Source organism: Catharus ustulatus, chromosome 2 (assembly GCF_009819885.2).
Source record: "Catharus ustulatus isolate bCatUst1 chromosome 2, bCatUst1.pri.v2, whole genome shotgun sequence".
Lineage (NCBI taxonomy): Eukaryota > Metazoa > Chordata > Aves > Passeriformes > Turdidae > Catharus > Catharus ustulatus.
In genome coordinates, this window is record NC_046222.1 from 62,316,288 (window position 1) to 62,337,232 (window position 20,945).

The following is a 20,945-nucleotide window of genomic DNA, read 5'->3' on the forward strand; positions in this document are numbered from 1 at the left end:
TTTCTTCCTTTTTCCTGTTTTTCTTTACTTGTCATTCGATTGTCAGGCAGTTCAATTCTCCAAGCTGTGGATCATCAGCTGTGGATGCTCAGAGTTCCTTGAACTATGTGGTCATTGTACCACCATCTTCAGTGAGGTTTATCAGTTCTGCTCTGTCCTGACCTGTGTAACATGTTTATCAGTGACTTAGAGGAGGTGATGGACTCAACAAGCTTGACTGGGAGGCACCTGCCAATACACCCAAGGGCAGAGCTGCCAGAGAGATACACAGAGGCAGGCTGGTGGAATAGGCTGACAGGAGCCTTATGAGAGGACGACCTGACAGACAGCAGGCAGAGAGGGCAAAAGCCTCCTAGACTGTATGAACATAAGTGGAGACAGTAAACTGAGGGAAGTGACCTTCTAGCCCTCCTCAGCACTCATTAGGTCACATCTAGATACAGCAACCTCTTTTGGGGTCCCAGTACAGGCAAGTACTTGACAAACAGGAGCAAGTTCAGCAGGGCCACTGTGATGGTCAGGTGTTGAAGGATGTGCCCTGTGAGGAGAGGCCAAGGAAGCAGGACTCATTCAGCCTGGGGATGGTATGGATGGGGTGGATCTTACAGAACCCTCAGCACCTATGAGAAGCACAGACAGGCCAGAGCCAGGCTCTTCATAGTGGTGTGTGTGGATAGGATGAGAAAAAATAGGCTTGTGGCGAAAAAATGTGGATTCAGGATGCATGTAGGGAGAATCCATAAAGACAGTCCAGCAGTGGAAGAGGATTTCTGGGAGTAAATTTTCAAGATTTGACTGGATAAGTCCCGAGCAACTTCCTCTGACATCACAGCTGGCTGAACTTAGAGCAAAAGTTTAGACTGACAACCTCCTGAGGTAGCTCCCAAACAGAATTATCCTGTGATATTATGATTTAAACTGGATCCTTGTCCTATATCTTTGGTTTAGCTAAACTGCTGTCCCTAATTTTGCTGATGATGACCTTGCTTTGCTGACCTGACTTCATGACTTGACCTTCAATGTTATGGGTTTGATGTGCAGTGACCCACAAATGCATGGTGCAGTTGATTACTGCAGCCAACTCACCTCTGCCTGGCAATCCCAGCTGCTAGAAACCTCGGTCTTTCTAGGTCTGCAAGGACTCACTGTCATCATAAACATTTCTGAAATTCCGCATTTCATACCTACTTTTTACAATTTCTCCTTGCTCTTTCCTTTTGCTGGAAATAGTATCTAAATCAGCCTGTCATCACAGTGGGCTGAAGAACAGACAAGAGGCAGTGACATAATGGTTGCAGTAGAAATGTGTATTTTTATTATTATTAACATCCTGAAAATGACAGAAAAATTGCAGCATCACTTCTGTGTATCATAAGGTCATCATTATATCTTCATCTGCTTTGAGGAAAAATAATTAGTCTACCTTGGGGCACTGTTGAAGAAATACGGGGAAAGAGACATTCCTGAGAAAACACTGTGGGAGGACAAGAAGGCATATCGGATTTGCAAAAAAGGTGTAGTTACAAGTGATACGATAATTTTTTGGTTTTTGAGATAGAATGGGAGAAAGATCTGGTTTATTTACTACTGTGATTTATGTAAACAGTGATGCATAGCTATTAAATTTTAACTGCATTGTACAGTTTGAAGACATGTTGCAGGATTATCCATATTCTCCTGTTACTGCTAGAGACAGGAGGCATATAGTCGCAGTGTTCTTCTCACCTTAGCCAGCAAGGATCTGTCTATGTAAATACTAAAATATGACTTTTTTTCTGCAGTTCAAGGTCAGCATCCTAGCAAGAATGCTCATCCTTGATTATATTGTGCCAAACAAGACCAAGCATATCCACAGTCTGTTGATTGCAGAATCGGGAGTTACAGATTGTGGGTGGTGGTGGAAAAGAATTTATGAGGGAGATGGAGGCTTTATATGTGACAAAATATTTTGGTACGGCTGTGCTGGACTTGCTCCATGTGGTATTTGGGATGCTGCTGTAAAATTATGTGGTGAAAGTTAACAGTGGATTTTATAATCAGGAAAACTGTCCCAAACTCTCATACACGCAATGCTCAGTGACTAGCTGACAAGCTGCAACTACTCTTCTGATTAACACTCCATTCTCTGAGCATCATGGAGAAGCTGTCCCCGTATGTTGTTCTTCAAGTTCCTGACAGCACAGACTTCTCACAAATTGCACTGTTGAAAGCTTATTTTATTCCCTACTTTCTAGCTTCTACTGTCTACTTGTCCTTGTTAAACAGATATATCCATCCCACTTCCCTGCAGAACCATAGCCTCTCAGTTTTATGTGGGCTTGGAAATAAAATGGGCTAGTGTTGTTTCTGACATCCTCTGAGGATTTGGAGACATTCATTAGAAATTTCTTCTCCTCACACTGACACTGCGTAGGAGATAGATGCATTATTTTAGCGATGAGTTTGAATTGTGTGGCATTCTGTTTTCAAGTGTACTGTGGAACAAGGGGCGCGTGGTGGCACAGATAAAACTTTCTGCTAAATTCATCAGGATCTGCTAAACAAAGCTTACAGATAGGAAGATGATAAATATTAGAAACCTTTGACTGCAAAGGTTCTCCAAAATTGCTTATTGCTACTGCCTGCAGTAATGCAGGATCAGGTGTACCTAAACCTTTGGTGGTAGAGTGTTATCTTCTCAGTTGTCATAAACCCTCCATTGCTCAGCCATTATGAATCCTAGAGTTCACAACTGCCCCTTGCAGCAAACTGTGATGTGCAACTACTCCTTCATTTCCAATGCCTTCTTACATGTAAAATTAGTCTTTGCTACAAATTAAAAGTCTTTCTTTTATGCTCTGTTTGGTGAAAAAGTAGTGCAGTTAATCTCTATAATGAGCAGCAGAAAGACTGGACCATTGGAACAGGACAATCTGCTTTCAGGGGTTGTGGTTGTGTGGGGCGCACTGGTACCTTTCACACCTTCCTGGCCTGAAAGACAACACTGTGCAGATCAAGATCTCTGCTGCCCATCTACAGTGGCTGACAAAAAGCAGCAGCAGAGTAAAGGGAATTTTCCCAGGGTTAAAGTGAGCTCAAATCAGTCTTTTTTTGGAGGGTCAGAAATGACAAAATTGTAAAATCAAATGTCTGGCATTGCAGATAGTGTCCAAAGCATGGTACTCTAGGAGTCTGAATACTGCAGAAAGGAGCTGGTTATGACTGTTGTATTCATAGAGATGCCCTGTGTCTGGTCCAGGGTCATGACAGGAACTGAGCTGGTGGGGGGGTGGAGAAAGGCAGCTTTGAACCTTTGTAGGAAGGTGGGAATGCAGACACCTCCCCAGCTGCTCCCCGTCTGCTCCACTCACACCAAATGTCCTTCCATTTGCTCGGAGTCAAACAGGCAGGAGGAAGCCAAATGCTGCACAAGCTTCATGAGGTTGCTAATTATGATGGCTGCCTGGAGTTGATGTGGTAAATAGAAATACCACAGCTGAGTCCAAATGGACATGCTGGTGTTTGTTTTTGCTCTGCAGAAGCAAACCGAACATGAGGGCTTGATAACATCTGATCCAAGTCCTCAGAGCATACCCCAGCATACGGTGCCCTGTGTGATGAGGGACATGTCAGATGGACCATTTGGACAGAGAAAGTGACCCAAACTATCCCACAGACCACATTTAGGAAGGTTTGGATCTATACATAGATAAATAACACAGCTGAACAGCTGTATATTACATAGCTGCTGGTGACCTTGCATTTCCAGACTGTCCCAAAAGGTAGTCATTCCAGAAAAGTGGTGAGTACATTTGTGTAAATACAGAAAGTGATCCTGTCTGTATTTTACATACATGACTAATGGAAAATAAGATTGCAAAATCAGTATTTAGGAATAAATAGTGTTATTATTAAACTTATTTATGCAATACCACATCTGACCCTTTGCATATATATGGCATTTATAGCCATATTTACTCCTAGTTATAGCCATTATTGACATCTGAGAAAAATCTAGCATTTTCTATGGCAATGGAAGACTGCATCTTTAAAGTGCTACAAGGTTACAGGAGGAATTTTAGAGCTGACATTTTCTAAATTTACGCAGTCATTTCTTCTTACACAGGCTTATTTTCTACTCGTTTGTGTATGTCTTCAAGATATATATGCACTTTATTTTGTATATATTCATGTCCACATCCACTTATTTTTTATTTCTTTCCATTATATATATAAAAAAGACATAGTAAAGACTATATTTCATTTTTAGTATATCTGTGCTACAGTGCTGGAAAATCAATTAGCTTTAGCCATCTCCGTTTCTTTTCTGTAAAACTGGGATTTATATTCTTTGCAGTAATCCCATGGACAAGCTCTGCTGACTGGCACCTGGACATTGCTACTATTGCCATGCACTCCCTGCTATCTGTTTAAGAGGTTGGAAGGTTTTTTGCCCATACATTTTCAAGCTGGAACCATGGAAGGCAGCTTAGGTGCAGAGGTTCATTGCCTCTCGTACGGCACTGCAGATGTGTGACAATAAATGCATGGAGGGTCCGTGTGGCCTTTGGTGTTTGACCTCCACTGGTAAACTCCCATGGAAAATAGAAGCACTGCAGACACATCATCAGGGCATTAGCAACTGATCTGCCACATGGCACTATGAGGTGCACTGTCATCTTTGGGATGGAAGTCAGCTGAGGTGGGGACTTCTGGCAGGAACACAGACCCCTCAAACCCCTCTCACAGTGCTGCAGTACCCAGCTGGTATCCCCCAGTGGTGTCTGTACCGAGGCAGATGTACATTGCTACTCTAAAATGGCAAACAGCAAAGCTGTAGCATTCTGCACTGCTTCCTTAATGAAATGGAGCTGTCTGCATGCTGGGCTCTGTCACTGGAGCCTGCTTGTTCTGTGGTCAGTGCATGGAAACCATTTAATGTAGGTCACAATATGCTACAATGCAAGTAAAGCAAAATCTGGAGTGACTGCACTCAGACATATGCACTCTTACACGCTGACTTAAACCATGGCTCAGAGACTGTTTATTTGCAAGAATAATTTCCTCTCTGAGCATTTGCAAGGAAAATGGCTTCAGTGCTTGTTTAGTGCTGCAGGACGCACTAAAACGACAACGTCTTTTCCCTTTTGGGTTCTGCAGACTCTGTTTTTTGGGGGGTCTGACTGTGAAGTACATCCTACCTTTTTTTTTTTTTTAATTACCGCCTTCAGTATGCTCTCTCTAACTATCAAGGAAAAGCCTTTCATCAGTGCCTTGCTGAAGTCTAGGTGTGGTTTCTTTTCTCCTTTTCTATTTTTTTTGTGCCTGATGATGCAAGCATTTTGAAAAGAAACATGGAATCTGAATACATGAGCAAATCTATTTGGGCACCTGCTTCTTGAAAGAGGAAGACAGAGAAGTGGATAAATGGCAGAGGCACTGCATGATTGCTGGAAACAGCTCTTTTCACATCCATGTTTTTTCAGAGCACTCTTTTTCTTGTCTAGGGTATCAATGGCTTTTTTTTTTTCTTTTTGCTGCTGCTTTTACAAAATTTCCCTTTACAAGTGGAAATGAGTTAAAACTTGTGGCAGTCTTGTGAGAGAAGTAGTATGCTGTGATGCAGTTTGGCCCTGTAGTTCTGTTTTGATATACAGCTACAAAAGTGTCCACCAGTAAAATCTTTATGTTTACATTCTGTGCCAGAAAATGGGACGTAGAGAAGTGTTTGGGGTCCACCCAGGAGACTTATTATGTATGTTGCATGAATTTAGAGTAATTTCTAGGCAGAGATTCTTTCCTTCTGGCAGAACTTGCCCCTGGCGAGGTATCTTATGGAATTTTTAACTCTCTTAATTTCTGGTTTTTTTTTTTTTCCCTAGCTATGTCTGAGTGTCAGTGAAAGCTGAGGGATACCATGAAGCTGCAGAGGAACCTGAACCCACCTGTGACATGACTCCAGTCCCTGGCAGATCTCCTGGGAGCCAAATGGATGTCTGTGATGGTGGAGAGCGGATCATTCTGATTCTTCAGGGATGGGGAGGTCAGTTCTGATGTGTTCCTCCACATGAATTTATAAGAAACATTGTGTCTGCCCTCTCTCATCTGTTTTATGTTGTTAGCTTTTCTTTGGGAATGGTTAAGTTTATTCATGGCAGTAGTACAACATGCTGCTGCTTCAAAATGTCCATTGTAATCTGGTCTAGGCTGCCTTGAAGTTCAGGTAGAGCAAATATGATCCTAACTGTGCTGCTGCCTTGGTATTCTGTTCTAGCTCTGCACTGCCATGGCAGCAGTTTTCACAAAGTCCTTTACAAAGGAATGATATTACCTACTCCCCTATGCAATATATTTAGACTTCTGTCACAAACAGCCACAACTAAAATAAAAGTGTTGTTATAAAATTGTAACAGTCATAATAAATAAAAGCACTGCAACAAGCTGAAACTGTAAAAGAATTTATATAGTGCTGCAATTATCTTATTTGTAAATTGAGCAGGACACTGCTGGCAGCAATTTTTATGTGTTGTAGGGTTTTTAAACGACCTTAAGCAGTCAGGGCATTTGCTCTGAGTATATGGTGCAAGTTGGAATAAATGGCGGAATGATTTGGGCTTTTAAAACTAGGCTGAATAAAATGCTACAAGATATCCTGCATGGGTGGGCTCCCTCTGACAGGCAGATGCATTCAGGAACATAACATGTCTTGTATGCCTCTGATTTATATGGCTCTGTGAAGGTGCCTAAGGGCTGGTTTACACACAAGCTCTCACTGTTTTAATTAAACCTGTTTTCAGTCTAAGATTTCAGTTCAGAATAAAAGTTACTGTCATCAAGACAGCTAAAAATTGTCAAGCTCTGCTTTATGCATCCCACTGTAGGTGTCTAAGTGAAATGGCACAGCTCTGCAGGTACTGTGCATATGGAAAACAGGTAGGCACTTCCAGAACTAATGGACCTGTTTCCTTGGGAAAGGATTTAATTCTTTCTGCTGACTCCAGAGCATAAGGAAATTAAGTCCATATCTTAGAAAACTGGAGTGAGGCATCCAGAGATCCAGAGATATAGTATTGCCTCCAATTTCTGCAGAGTTTATACCCAAATGGGCATTGTTGGTTGGAAATCAGAACCACAAATGCAAATATCCTGGAAATATATGAAGAATATTCTGGATAAAAAATGAGGTCTCATTAAAATATCTGTAGAGAAATTGAAGAAAAAGTAGGAAAAATAAATAAAAGAAAAATGTAAAGGCTCAGATGAAGACTCCAGGAAGATGAGGCTGGAGTTTCTGTGCAGGGAATATAGAGGTGTTTTGTGACCATATTTGTTGGATGAGCCTTTAGTTTTAAGAGAAGACAGAGGGAGTAAGTCAGAAAACTTAATGGGGTTTTGGCACTAATTTTTGTTCAGGAATCTTGCCTTAAATAGCCAAATGTAGAAGTCTATTCTATTAATGTACAGTAGTTTCACGAATACAAGCCGCACGGATTATAAGCCGCACCCCCGGTGCCTCGACAATGTTGCTGTCTTTGTCAATAGATAAGCCGCACCCCGAATATTAGCCGCACTTTCGTTCGTCGCGAGAATCCGTGCGCAGCTTTCACAAATTGGCCAATTAGTAACAGGATCGCGGCATAGCGGGCTTTACTGGCTCGGGGCGGGGCCAGGCAGGCTCGGCCCGCTCATGGTTGCCGATGGGGCCAGGTGGCCCAGCTCAGCGCCACGGCTCGGCGGGGCTGGCCGGGTGGTGCTGCCGCCGCCGCCAGGCTCGCTGGCCCCCCTCTCCCGTCAGCACCGCCCCGCTGCCGCGTTCGCCCTGCGCCGCGTTCGCTCGCCCCGCGCCGCGTTCGCTTGCCCCGCGCCGCGTTCGCTCGCACCGCGCCTCGCTCGCCCCGCGCCGCGCTCGCCCCGCGCCGCGTTCGCTTGCGCCGCGTTCGCTCGCGCCGCGCCTCGTTCGCGCCGCTTTCGCTCGCGCCGTGCCTCGTTCGCGCCGCTTTCGCTCGCGCCGCGCCTCGCTCGCCCCGCGCCTCGCTCGCGCCGCGCCTCGTTCGCCCCGCGCCGCGCTCGCCCCGCGCCGCGCTCGCCCCGCGCCGCGTTCGCTCGCGCCGCGTTCGCTCGTGCCGCTTTCGCTCGCGCCGCGCCTCGCTCGCCCCGCGCCGCGTTCGCTCGCGCCGCTTTCGCTCGCGCCGCGCCTCACTCGCCCCGCGCCGCGTTCGCCCCGCGCCGCGTTCGCCCCGCGCCGCGTTCGCTCGCCCCGCCGGCAGGGCTGCCGCCGCCGCTGCCAGGCTCGCCGGCCGCCCCCTCCCATCTGCACCGCCGCCGCGTTTCCTCACCCTGACCGGCACTGCAGGCCCCCGCACTGCCGGGCTCCCCCACGCTGCTGGCCCCGATTCTGCTGGGCTTCCCCCGCTGCCAGGCAGCCCCACCCGTCGGCCTTCCTGCTTCTGCTCCCCTGCACTGCTAGCCCCAGTTCTCCCGGGCTCCCCCGCCCTGCTGGCTCAGGCTCAGCCGCCCGCCCCCTGCACTGCTGGCCCCGCCTCTGCCAGGCTTTCCCACCTCTGCCGGGGCCGGCCGGGCTCCAGCTTGGCTTGGGGCTGCCGCGGGCTCTCACTTCCGTGTTGGCAGCTTTTAGAATTTTGTTAATGTATTAGCCGCCCCGGAATATTGGCCGCACTTGCGGGTTTCCACCAAAATTTTGGTCAAATTGGTGCGGCTTGTATTCGTGAAATTACTGTACATATATATTAATGTACATATGCACATAAACCCACATGTATATATGTGTACATATATACTTGTACGTATATATCTACCATATGTACACAAGTATAAAATGCATACTAATAGATTTATGTCCCCAGTAAATGGGTACACATATATAGACAGACTACTTCTCTCCCCTTGATATATGTACAATCCTAAATTCATGAGAGTTTTTAGAAAAAATAAATGGTTGTTTGACACCACTTGCCACATGTACTTTAAGCAGAGAGCTCTTAACAGAGAGATTGAGTATCTAAGTTTGTTTAGCTCTCTGAGAAGTTGCAAGCACCTCTTTCCTCCATGTTTTAAATTCTGCTTGCACAGTTGCCCAGAGGCTGTGGGTCTCAGTCTATCTGTGACTTGAAAAGGCAGTTGCATCCTTGTGTCAGTCTGTCAGACATGATCTGAGCCACCTAGCTGGCAGGATGGACTTTGCACAAAATACAGAGCTCAGAGAGGTAGAAATAACCTCGAGTCTAAAGCACTGATCTGGGAGTCAACAGATTTGGATTCAGTCTTCTGTTTCAGAGACTCCCATTTAGGTTGCCTCATAGAAAAAAAGCAGTAGCAGGTACTCCTGGAGGGCTCTTTCTGCTCATGATCTGATATCACAGCAGCATTCTCAAGCATTCTCATACAGGAGTGCTTGCAGCCAAAGCCAAAGTCAATGTCCTGCATCCATGCTGTTCAGCGCCAAGCCCCTCTGTGCTGGCCTTCAGGCTCATCTGGACTCATTGTACCCCTAGTATTTCAAGCATCTGAAATAAAAAACCTGGAAATAGCTGGTACTGTCTCAAACACCAGAGGAGGCCTGAACTTGATGCAGTTTCACCTGTGCCACTGCTGAGGTTTTAACCAGGAGAGTTAAGAGTAGGAAGAAACAAATTTTTGCAGCAAGTAAGTTGTTTCACTCCAAAGGAGGATCCCAGGCAAACTCTAAGTAAACAAATGGGGCATAGAAGAGAACTGAAGAGGTAAATCTACTGACATTTATAACATTTGTGTCTCACAGCTATGGGACTAGACCTGAGAGCAGTAAGAGTGCCTGAATTTGCAGCTGAATGGGTAGGGCTCTTGATTGTGAGGGTTCAGTTACAGATCCTTTACAGTTCTTCCTCATGCACAGTGTTCATCATCACCCCTGGACAAAAAAAAAAAAACATAGAAAATATTCCTGGGCACCATCAATGGTAGTAGAAAGTCTGGCCCAGCTATTTTGTAGAAGAAAATGCTGCAGTCTGGGCAGGGACCTACCAGGGAAAACGGTATAGGAAAAAAGTGAAATCCATGGAAAAAGTAAATAGACAATAATTAAAGTAACACCCACTGAAGTTGCCTGGGAAATAGAAAACAAGATCCCCAAGAGAGACTCTGGAGATCCCAGAATTAAACATTAGTGGGCAGACAGCTGATTTGGGGGGTAATATTTCTTGCAGCCTACTTGAGTTGTAATAGAAAGTCAAACATGAGCACCTGATATAACCTGTGGCTGAAGAAGACCCTAAGCTATTGAACAGAGAAGGTTTGCTGTTGCCATGTTCTTTCTTTCTTTTCTTTTCTTTCTTTTCTTTCTTTTCCTTCCTTCCTTCCTTCCTTCCTTCCTTCCTTCCTTCCTTCCTTCCTTCCTTCCTTCCTTCCTTCCTTCCTTCCTTCCTTCCTTCCTTCCTTCCTTCCTTCCTTCCTTCCTTCCTTCCTTCCTTCCTTCCTTCCTTCCTTCCTTCCTTCCTTCCTTCCTTCCTTCCTTCCTTCCTTCCTTCCTTCCTTCCTTCCTTCCTTCCTTCCTTCCTTCCTTCCTTCCTTCCTTCCTTCCTTCCTTCCTTCCTTCCTTCCTTCCTTCCTTCCTTCCTTCATCAAAACCAAGAACTGGGTTAAATGTGCCTTTGGTCTAACTCAATGATGCACTGCTTATATTCTTGTAAAAGAAATCTCAGATTATCCTGAGAACTGTTACTTTTAAAGCTGGAAAGGGAATATTTCACAAATTTTTCCTGTTGCCTTGATACTCCTGCCATGCATGAAGTGTGCCAATAATCTCATTTTAACCCTCCTTATTCCACAGAGGATTCAAATTTGAGATAACAGCTCCAGGCACTTAAAATATCATGTAGGAAGGCCAAATAGAGGACAGTGATCACAGAAAACTCCTTCTAAGCTGCTTGGACTTGGTTGAAAAGTTGCTGCTTATGTCCCAGAATGTCACTGATATTTTGGAGCAAACTCCCTTGGTGCCTGCTCCTTATGATGGAGGTCCATTGGTTATAATTGCCATTTTGTATTAAATGATGGGACACAGGCAGTTTAAGCCAGTCTGTGTGCCACAAAGGTAAACTTGTTCCTACTTGTTCCCCCTCCTATCATGGGCACAAAGACCCAAGAATCATCAGTGTGAGCACAGGCATTTCTGTGGCTGCACATGGTCAGCTAGATCAGCAGGATGACAACCACATGGCCACCTGCATGCTAAGAAGCAGATGTAGAGCACAGGCTGAAATTCATATTTAGGGAGAATAAGACTTTATGGTGGCTTAGACCACTTGTGGAAGTGTGTATATCCTCTCATAAAATCTAATTATTAAGTTTGTCAGGTCCAAGATTAAGTTGATTGGATGACACCGATCTCAGTTAAGAACTTCCGGAATTTATTGTAAATGATGATTAACTCCACTGAATGTGGGGCATTTGGTCAGGAAGTGGAAGACCAAGGATTTAAAATAATGCTGACATTGTTCAGATTAGGATGAGGGATTGTACAGCTGAGAAGGATATACTTGCTATAAACCAGATATAATCTTAAGACGATCCCCTACATCCTTCCTCTCTAAAGCTGGTGAGAAAAATTTACGGAGTCAGAAGAGGTGAGACAGAGCATATATCCAGCTTAGATGTTAGGTGCCTAACCAGGAGAAGAAAAAGCCTTTTTCTTTTTTTCTGGATGACTTTTTCCCTTCAGTGCTGATGTAGGGCAGAATGTGCACACAGCATCCTGTAAACACATCTGGATACACAGTTCTTTTTATTCACAGGTACAGAATTGGGCTCTTCTGCTGTTCTTCGAGTGCCATGAATTCTGCATGCCTGGCTGCACAAAAATTCAGCTTGAACAGATGTGGAGGCATCTTTCTACCCAGGTGAGCCTGCAGATTCATGTACCCTCCAGTATTCTGGGAGGTATAAATTCAAATCTTGTTAGTCTGAGGAAAGCACTGAACTCAGCTTTATCATTTCCAGGATAAGGTGTGTGGAAGAGAGCTGTTGTGGAGGCATTCTCCTCAAAGGAAATCCAAAGCTGAAGCCAGGATCAGGTTTCTGTGTCTGAATTGCACACTGGCAGGTGTGCTCTAGTCTTAGCAAGGCACCATGTGTCAGGCAGTGTCCCCTTGTCGTGGCAGGCTGCAGTGTAGGAGTTGAGTCACCTGGCTGTACTCGGGGGGAAGCTGGGCTGTCCCTGAATGGGGCGAGGCACCCCGGGGATGTCACAGCCTCGCCTGTGACAGCGCCAGAGCCCGAGGCGTGCAGATGAGGGATGCCTGCATGGGCTCCACGCTCACACAGGAGCAGGGATGACTTTTCATTTACCATGTTCCTCTTACTGTGACACAAAAATCCAGGCTGTAATTGTGTCTTGGGTGTGAGTGTCCCTTTTAGTGCTGAAGGCTACAGCCTGCTCAGGAAAGCCCCGTGATGGCACCCACATAGAAAGGAGACCTTAGCTGTATTAATACATGGGGGAAGCTCTCCCATTAACTGGGAGAGTAAACTTCCAAAGAAATTTATTTGCATGTAGGGCTACTCATTTTCTCAGAAAATAAAGGCAAAAACGTTCGAAAAGAGTAATGTATTTTTATGTTAGGAATCAAGCCAAGTTCAGCAGTGTAGTGATGATATTCCTGTAACTCACTTAGAGGAATTTAAAAAAAAAAGTCTATTTTGTGAATATTTATATATTTTTAAAAAATAATGATAATTAAAATAGTAAGAAAAGAGGTGGTGGGAGGACATCATATATCTCCTCCTATTCCTTGGATGAAATTCACAAGCTTCAAATACTATCATCAAAGATAAAAGGCTTGTTGTGTCGGCAACTTTACAGTCACTTTTCAAGCATGTCAGATAGTCATGCTATGGCATCAGCCATTGTTCTTCTGGAGGCTTCCTTCTTCTCTGACTTGATGGGAAAAATATGTCACCTTTTAAATTATATTCCCTTCCCAAAATTAAAAGGAGGGCAAGAATTGGCAGATCCCTCTCTAGGTGAGAGAAGTCATCTATTATTCATATACCTCTTTTAACCCTGCCGCTGTTACATCTGATTGCAGAAAATCCAACAAGCTGCCACTCACCGTAAAAAAAACCCCAAAAAAACCCAACAAAAAAACACCCATTGAAACCTTTCCTTTGTATTGAATTCAAATATAGGAAATGCAAAGCTCTACCTTGATGTTGGGATCAAGGGAGATACATTTGTGTTGCTGCTGCAGTCATAAGACAGAACCCATTCTTTTCAAAGTAATTGGCTGCCTGCTGTCAGAAGTCCTGAGGAATGTTTGGCATGTTTGTACAAAGCTGCATTGTCATGCTGTTTTTATTTAGAATAGGATGCTGCCTATAGCTGGACCTCTTCAATCACCAGTGAATGTCTACCTACAATGTAGGTGCTGGGCTTTGAGAATGTTCATGAGTGCTTGCTTGTACTGTGCAATGTAATTTTTTTTGTTTGTTCCTTTAAACTGCTTCAGGTTGAAAGACAACTGAAAAACTCTGAATGTGGAGTAAACTGAATTCTAAGAGATTTCCACTTCAACCTTTACAACAGAGACTTCTGAAATCCTTGTTTAGAAGTGTTTTGGAGAAAAGACGTGGCCTAAGAACAGTTCAAGTGTTTGTCCCTCCCAAGAAATAATTCTCACACACCATCTGGCAGGGAGAAGCTGCAGATTGAGACCATGGAGAAAAGAAATGAGACACTGACCAAATGTATTCCAACCAAGTACCATTCAATGGGTATTTGCCCCCTCCACACCCTGATAGCTCAAACTGCTCGGAGCCCCGTTGCCCCAGTACCCAAGTGTGTCTATCCAAGATGCAAGATTTCAAACAAAGCTACCATTAGCTAGCTGAACAAAACCCACCAAGCCCCAGAGCAAACCATTTGGAGAGTTCCAGTAAAGCTTCATATGATGAACAATACAGACTAGAGGTGAAGTTTTGCATGAAAGCACAAAGCAATTATAATCAAAAGGAGCTTGAAGAGATATGATATGAGATCCTGGCATTCCCCTGGGATAAAATAGTCCTGCAGGGCCCTTCCTGACTCATGAGTCTGTACTAAATTGAAGGAGGAAAGTAGGACATATCAGCTGATAGAACAGATAAAGAAGTAATAAATTCTTAGTGTTATGGACCAACCCGCCTCCTGCTGTAAATGTTTTTCATATATTGAAGGGGCATATTCTGCCCTCATTTCCATACTGAATCACTGTGGATTTTTGAAATTTAGCCTGAAAGTAAAATGAAAACCAAAGGCTATGTCTGAAATTATTAGCATCCTACTAGTATTCAGTACTTCATGGTGAGACAAGGAGGATATCTTGTTTTATACATGCACTTTTTTCCTTGTTTTTTTTTTTTTTTTTTTTCTTTCATATTATGAAAAGAATTTCTGAATTTTGATATCTAGAAATTCAGGAAAAAACATTTATCCAACTTCTGCATATGACAAAATGTCCTGCATCAACCAGCTACTCTGTACCTTTCTCTAACTTCAGATATATAGAAACAAAAAGTCCAACTCAGGGCTAGTAATCTAGGTACTTCCTCTATTTAATGTTGAGAAGTTGGCAGCTCCAAAATATGACACATCTCTGACTGTGCTACCTAATATGGCTGGGTAAGTAATTTTCTGTCATGCCCATCCTGATACAGTTACTTTCTAGGAATTTGATGGAGACAACTAGGCACTGAAGGCTGCACAGCAGACATAATAATTTTGGTTCCAAATTCACATCACCACTATGTAACTGGTCTAAATCCAATTAGTGACCTGCTATAGAGGTGAAAGCCTGAATAGTCCATTGGTAATTCCCTGAATTATTTGGTCTCCCAAAGCAATTTTATTTAGCTTGAAGCCTGTTCTTCCAAACTGCTGATTTATATTTTAGCTGAGTACAAGCAGGATTTTAATCATCAAATGTAATAACAGCATTTGTTCTTATAGGGTCAAATCGGCTCAATCCATATCCAGTAAAGTAGCTTGAGTAATTGAAATAGAAACACACTACTCTATCCCTTCAGGCATATAGCAATAATAGCTAATAGTAAAAGATGATGTATTTCTTCTCCTTAGAAACACTAGAGTAATTTGTAGGCCAACAAAAAGATCTGCTGTAGCAGCTATTCAAAGGGGGCAAGATGTTTTCTTTCTATTTGTATCTCTTGATCTATACTTTGGATAGTATCACTAGTCAGTGTGCTGGAGGTAGCTTTGAACAGGATATCTCTAACTAGAAAAATTACACATACACACTCACAGGTTCTCACTTGTGCCCACACACACTTACATACTTCTCTTAAAGCTTATACTGGAAAATCGTGGTTTTTTGTGATAATAATTTCAAATTTATAGAACAGAACATGTCAGAGGAAGGATTTTATTTTAAATGCCTGAATGTCAAGATACCACATCACTTTTTCACTTTTGCAATGGTAAATGTATCAAAGCAAATGGGCTTGTGCTCAAAAGGAAAAAATATTACAAACCTGGTAACTGCTGCTGTCAGAATCTATCTGCTGCTTCCATGGTGAAAAAAATGGAACCAATGTCTTAAGAGAAATTTATCACTAGCTACCTACATGGTAACAGCACCCACTATACAAATATAAGCATTGTTGAACACATCTGAAATGTGGGACACAGCTTACTTGTTTGAGGCTCTGATTGATATGGACTCTTTGGGTGATTATCCCATTCATTCTTCAGTAGGTTTTTGAAGAGTGCTGGATACTCACAGGGCAGAGGTAGATGGTTTCAGGGGCAGAACAGTTCCAGCAAATCAAGTTGCCTGCTCCTGGGAAAGCAGTTTTCTTCTTGAAGATGTCTTAACTGGCCTCTATCTCTAGTGAATACAAAAACTTCTCACAGAAAAACTGCTTTACCTGGAAATTTAAATATGGGTATAAGTAAGGTGTCCAAATTAACTGGATTAGATCACTCCCTTTTTAAAAATCAAAATACTCAGGTGAGTTCTTGACTTGGCTGTTGTAAGGATGCATACAAGCAAAGGTACTTCCTTTTGCCCAATTAGGTTGTGGAAGCTCTTGGGAATCCTTTTCTAATTCAAAGATGTGGACCATGATATGTGTGATGTGTGATATGTGATATGTGGATGTGACATGATAATGTGGTACATTATTATCCATGCTCTTATCTAATAGCTTAACTGGTTTTCTAGGAGACTACACAGACAGCTTGTTTCCACAGTACCTTGTTATGACAGGATGGGAAGAGAAATGGGTTCAGTCTGCAAGTGGATAGAGGAAAAAAATGGCTCTCAGAATGCTGGCATATAGTCAAGAAAAAGATAAAATGGAAAAAAGAGTGATCCATTTGAGGATAAGTAAAAAACCTGTGTAATCAATGAATTTAGATGCCTAACTTAGGTGCAAATGAATGCAAAAAAAATTACATAATTTTGAAAATACAGAGATAGAAAGCTTTCTTAGGTGGCATGTAAAAATCCAAGACAATGGCAGGGAGGTAGGAATCTCTCAGAATGAGTTTCACGTCACTTTATTGTGGAGTTTGGGTACTGACCCAGATTAGGCCCTTTAAGATTAGGTATGTAAGTATGCCTTCTACACACAGGTGAGGTCTCCTGAGATTCATGTCAGGCAATGAAGGTTTCTTCTTCCAATCAGCTGCCCCCGTGCAGGTTTCTATTACCACTTGAGAAGCCTAAGATATTGTGGCTGGTCTTTAGCTCCTCTCCAACAGGCAACAGGCTCTCCACAGCTTCTGTCTCATTTGCTATACCCACCTAACAATCTCAGATTGCCAGAGGTGATGCCTTAATATAGATAACTGAATCCTGCTCAAAAAATATTTAATACTAGTGTAACCAAGTATACTGAAGCAATAAGAAGCACAGTCTGCATGAAGGAGTCCATCTACCACCCTATAACTACAAGAGAAAGATCAAGTGGCAAAAGGGGCAATAAAATAATTAAGAGAGAGAAAAATCTATCAAAACTTTCTGAAGAGGGAGTGCTATTAGTGTTATGGAACAGTGCTGCTGAATTCCATCAGCACCTGGCACTTTAAAAATTTGATAGCATAAGGCAATAACAAAAGTGATTTTCAACTCATTTGCATTGTAGATACTTTCCATAAAGGCCTCCTGCTCCCCCCTCTGATAACTGTATTTGTCCAAATTATTTATTGCAAATGAAATATGAGATGAATTCAACTATTTTTCCCTGTTTATAAATCATATTCAAGCTCATCTTAATTTGTATAAAAGTATTCATTGCACATAAGTATTTGCCAACTAGTTTATGAGGACAAATTACAGATGACAACTTGTTCGTGAACACTTATTTCAACTCTTTATTACTCCTGAGTTGTGATTAGTCATCCATATCACATGGTATTGAACTGACTGTTACTTTTTAATCAAGAAAACAATGATTAATGATGGCAATTAACTGATAATGAGAAACAAGAATAATGTGAAGTTCAGGACTCACAAACATTTTTAAATAAACCAACAAGCATTCAAAGACACACAGGCAACCAATACCAGTTTCCCGTGAGTACGAAAATGACTAACTTAATAAGTTCATTGATGAAACGTGCACCTCCTCCAGGTGTATTATTTTTTCTAAAAATTCATGCTACCATTGCTACATGAAAAGTAATTTTGGGATACCACTGAAGTAGTTTGGTGATCTGTGTTGTATTTAATCTCTTTCCAGGTGAAGGATTTTATTAGCATTGCATTTTCTCCTGTGGCCTGCAGCAGTCTTAGATGTAGTCTTTTGAGGACCTCCTGAAGTCCAGTCCTGTGCAGTTTATGGTAATCCCCAGTTTTGGTCCTGACTGGAGCTATACCAAACATTTTTAAAAAATGAACAAAAAAGACAAGAAGCAGCTGTGTGGATTGCAGACAAATACTTGTTATTTTGAATTTAGTTGGTTGAACTATCTACTGGGAACCCTAGAAGAATCTTGTTTTAGGCTATAGGGAGCAGAAGGTGTCACTGCTGAAAGAGTGAGTGATGCTTCATGATTGTGACAGAAGCAGCTCCAAGCACTGTTATTTGAGTACTGCATTAGCAAATATGTGGTAGAAGTAAACTTGCCTTGGCAACAAAATAGATGAGAGTATTTAGAGTATCTTTTAAGATTTCTTCCTCCGATTTCAAAAGAAACTATACATAAAACAATTTAATCTGTGATATTTCTGTAAACTATGCCTCTCTAGATGAAGACAGCTTTGACCTTTTTTTAAATTAGTTGGGTGGAAAGTGGAGCAGAATATTCATTTACAGTTTCTAGAATATCTTTTTACAAATACATAATCTCCTTCGATCAGCCAAGCTATGAAAAAAAAAAATCCAACCTGATCACTGTTTCTAGATGGCAAAAATCCAGAAGAATGAGGAGCCACCAGAAAAACAGTGAAGCAATTGGCACTGCAGCCTTCCCCCTGTTTCCAAACGGTCTTTTCAGTCCCTATTTATTAAAAAAATGCAATGCTTTTGGACTTCTTCTTGACCTTCAGATGTAGTTGTTCAGATGATGGTGAATGGATTTAGAAGGAACTGGGAAGGGCTAAAAGAACACTGTTGTGTCCCCCTCAAAAAACAAAAACAAAGGAGTATTGACCAAATAAATGCATAATGAATAAAATCATGGTAAGTTTATATGCATATTCGTAGGCAGGTAGTATTGTGGGATCAACTACAAAAAAAAATTGGTTCAATTAGGTAAAAAAAGAGATGCATACATTTTGTTAGTGCAGATATATCAACATTTCAGTTTGGCTGTGCAATTGTCATCATCCCAGGCAGACAAAACAGCCTTAAACACAGGAAAAAACCCAGTAGTTAGAATAGACTAAACCCTCCAAACACAGAATATGAAACCTGGTTGTGGGGTAGGTATTTCTGAAGCACCTCTCCTTACAACAGTGAAGGAGTTGAGTTACAGTGGATCATGAGCTGCAGGCCAGGTGAGGGAGGAGGTGTTGGTAGTCACCTCTGAGCAGTGCTAAGGGCATACACTCAGTGTGCTTGCCACAGTTCTGTCTGCCTGGCCAAACTGGTGGTGTTATCCAGTGGTGGCTATTTACTCATCGGTGCTCTGATGGCAGGAGCCTAGGGAAGATTAGGATTGGGATGAATGTGCAACTGTTATTCTTGAATGAATCCACTCCAATAAGGCTTCAACAAGTTAAAGTGCTAAGACTTCCTCCACTGAAGATGGGAGTGCTGAATTTAGCAGCTCTTGATAGTTGTTTTCTTTTAACCCCATGAATTTTGCCTGGTGGTTTTTTACTTTTGCTAAACTTCTAGCATCTGTACTTTGAAGCGACAGGGACAAGTCCTCAGTTTGCTTACGTATGGTGCAAAGGAATATTCGTCAGAGCATCATCAGAACTTCTTCATTGGCCCTGGCTTGCTGCCTTGCATATCCTCAGATTTGCCTAATCTCTGCACACCTGTCTGGTAGTCACTGGGTTCTGAGATGACCTGGCTTCCCCAGAGATGCCAGAGATGGTACAAGGGAAGGGATTGTCTTCCTGGCAGTGAGAACACTGTCTCTGCTTGTCTTGTTATTACCCTCCAATTTCAGCTTCCTCCTGCTGTGAAGCAGTTCTGGCTGCACCCTGGCAGTGACTCACTTACCAGGGTGCAGCTCCCAATCCCATTTTGGATCTCTTGTATGCCAGTTCCCCAGGATGCTCTTAAGTTTTGGAAAAGAGAATGATCAAATCCCAGGACTCTTCAGGACTCTTCGCAGGAACTCTTCAATCCAATCTTCACATTACTTTACAGAATTAATTTTAATTTGTACCTTAGTTTCCCAATATAAAAGTTATTAACAATGTTGATGTTTTCCTCTGTGAAATCATTTATAAACTAAAGATGACAAGTGTTATGTAGGAGCTGCCTAGGCATAGAACTTGAAGTATGTTCCACTGAAACCACTAGGAGCAGACACTTAAGTACCTGTGTGGAAGCGGCTCCTACTAGAGCTAAGAGAGGAGAGTTAATTTTTTCCTAGCTTCAATAGTCTAAATAATGGGCGTTTAATACAAATTAGTCAACAGAGATACACAAGTAGTTTCAATCCACTTTAAAATCCCCATGGTGTCCACAAAGAGAACCTAAATTAATTGCTTGGATGGCTAGACTTAACTGGTTGCTTTATGCTAGGTGTCAGAAAGTTAATGGCTAATTTACTTGCGTCTGGACTGATGGATCCAGTATTAGCCTTTGCTAATAAGTAAAGTATTTGGCTATAAATCATTAGGATAGCAATACTGTCCTGCTGCAGCCTTATAATATTACCAGTTTAGCATGTCTGAAAATGCCCTTTGGGTAAAAAAGGCTTAAAAGATTAGACATAAGATGGAGGTGATGTAATTCAAGAAATCATCTTCTGCATCTGGTCCAGATGCCAATTAATTCTGATTCTTCCTTAATTTCCACCAAGTTAAAGAAAAGATGGCTTTGAATTGATAAAGATGGTTTGTTCCTACTCTGCTGCACTTTAGTAATCTCAACTATATTTTAACCTGCCATGACGGTACTGAATATAAGGCATATTTAGCTCTGCGTGAACCTGAATTATCTTTTCAGAATACACTTTATTAAAGAGATGAGTATTTTTACTGATATCTTTCTCTTTTAGCAGGCTGAACCCTCTGGTCCTAGTCACAAAAGAATGTAATATGGAAGATTTTAATAAGAATATGAGATAATATGACATTGAGACATACCTCATTTGTATGCTTTTGGTTTAGACTATTAACCCTGGTTCTGTTTCAAAGAATGATTATAAAATTAAAACAAAACCCCACAAACTCTATCCTTCAGATTTATTTCTCACACTTATCTGTTTCTTCTTATGGCTTCCATTCCTGGTGTTTAAATCTTGAAGCTATTGTGCATGATAACATGCTGCCATAAAAGCTACA